Below are 1208 nucleotides of genomic sequence, written 5' to 3' on the forward strand. Positions count from 1 at the left end.
CATGAGGGTTAAGAAGGCAGGATGTGGAAATTGCCTGAAGCCTTGTGTGGAGCTGCAGGATTTTATACTAGACTGCAAGGTCTATGGTTCAAATTTACCAGCTGCTCCTTTGAAAACTTATGAGTTAGAACCGACTCTATGGCACTTAACAGCAACACTGATTACATGAGGCGAGGTAAGAACATATAAAGCAAAAATTATATTTATTTTCACTTCACTGTATATCTAGTGCCCAGTACACTACACAACAGAGAAGAGATATTGAAGAAGTATTTGATGAAAAATGAGAAAATTGTAAGTGATCATGTATTTATTGTGTGTGGGTTTTTTTTTTGTTTGTTTGTTTGTTTTTACTTTTTGGAGATAGGAATTAAATTGTACTGCCCCAAACATGCAAGATCTTATAATATTGGATAGCAATGTACACAAACTTTCCTCTAACATTGACTTATAAATCTTAGACACTTATAGAGATTAAAACACTAACTACTACCCTTAGGGAATTTACTTAAACTGTTAAAAGTTCAAGTTTCTCACTTTAAAAATGTATATAAACAGCATATTGCTTTTGCAACGAAGTAATATAAAGAAACTTAAATATCACAAAACAGTCCCTGGGTGACACAAATGGTTTGCAAGTGGCGCTGTGGGCTAATGCGCCAAAGCCATTTGAACTGCAAGATTGGTGGTTCAAGCTTACCAGTTGCTTCTCAGAAACCCTATACAGGGTCTCTATGGGTCGAAATTCACTCAACAGCACCTAACAACAACAAGAAGAAGTAACCTAAAGATTGGCTGTTTAAACCTACCCAGCAGCATTGCCACAAAAAGGCCAGGTAATCTACTACCATAAGGATTATAGCCAAGAAAACCCTATGGAGCAGGTCAACTTTGTATCACATGTAGTTGCCATAAGTTGGAATCACTTGATAGCAAAGGATTTTCCTTCTTTCTTTTTTTTACATCTCATAAATGCTCAGTATTTTAGTTCTCCTATTATTTGAAATACATGATAAGTACAAAGATTATATCTTTCTTCACATCCATACAGTTGTTGTTGTTAGGTGCCATCAAGTCAGTACTGACTCATAGAGACCTTATGTACAGCAGAACGAAACACTGCCCGATCCTGGGCCAACCTCACTATTGTTGCCACGCTTGAGTCCATAGATGCTGCCGCTTGGCCAATCCATCTCGTTGGGGGTCTT

This window comes from Chrysochloris asiatica, unplaced genomic scaffold (assembly GCF_000296735.1).
Source record: "Chrysochloris asiatica unplaced genomic scaffold, ChrAsi1.0 scaffold00217, whole genome shotgun sequence".
Lineage (NCBI taxonomy): Eukaryota > Metazoa > Chordata > Mammalia > Afrosoricida > Chrysochloridae > Chrysochloris > Chrysochloris asiatica.